The following is a 1,168-nucleotide window of genomic DNA, read 5'->3' on the forward strand; positions in this document are numbered from 1 at the left end:
CCCATCAGGATAAAATCCGCCCCGGGCGGGAATCGAACCCGCGGCCTAGCGCTTACAAGGCAGACGCACTACCAACTAAGCTAGCTAGGCTGGCTTCTGACAGCCTTTTCAAATGTCTTGAAAATACAAATTTTCAAACCTTTTTTGTACAAAATAAAAGCTCATATTTCTTCAGTTCAATATCTTTGATGGTTAGCTTTTTTATGGCAATTTTTTTACTTTTTTTGGTAGGTATTGAAAAAGTTCTAAATCTGGAAATTTTTGCACATGGGTGTATGTTTTAACCCACGCTATGCCAGTCTTGGTATCAACAAGTGAATTTCTTATGAAACTCATCATCATAAGAATGTTTTTTAGAAGTTACATTATTTTTGTTCTGACTAGGACCGCATGTGTCAGCCTGAGAATGAGAGCAGACTATGCAATATGCACGGTTATGACTTCAATATAAGCACTGTACATATCTCCAAGAAACAAACATCCTAAATTAAAAATATACATAGTATAGAACTAGTAACTTAACTACAGTTATAGTCCCTAGAGCCTTAGACCCAACAGTAAATAGTCAGAGGAGACAAAGGCTGACCATTCTTCCAGAATATATAAGAATGAAGATCTATTGGCTGTAGAGAAAACATGAAAAGTAAGATTACGTGGTCCTCTGTAGGTAAAAATAAAAACGTATAGAAAAATGGCTAATCATAATAAATATGGGGTAAAAAAAGAGAAAAAATTGAATTTAAAAGAAGAGAAAGAAAATGGATAGGTACCTATAAAATTTCAAGAGATTAATTTTCATCATATTTCGCAAAAGAGAAAAAAAAAAAAGTTGCATAATCATTTTTCAATAAAATAATTAAATAACAAGACGGAAAAATTGAATATTGAATTACCTTCATCATGTAATACTACATTTCTTTCTTTTCTTTGTGTTATTCTATCACAACTTTGGTGTTCACTGCAGCATTGTAGGATTTTTATCAATATCTCAATAATCCTAACATCCAATGTTTACCTACCATGCTGGCACCGGTCGCTATGCGCATTTATATGTCATAGCTACTCATTTTCCTCATTTATACTACATTTTATCATCGCAAAATATTGGGACGCGAGGAGGAAAATGACCTGATAGTCAATTCCCAGCATTTGATACCAACCAACCAAC

The sequence above is a fragment of the Diaphorina citri genome, unplaced genomic scaffold (genome assembly GCF_000475195.1).
Source record: "Diaphorina citri unplaced genomic scaffold, Diaci psyllid genome assembly version 1.1 scaffold4243, whole genome shotgun sequence".
Lineage (NCBI taxonomy): Eukaryota > Metazoa > Arthropoda > Insecta > Hemiptera > Psyllidae > Diaphorina > Diaphorina citri.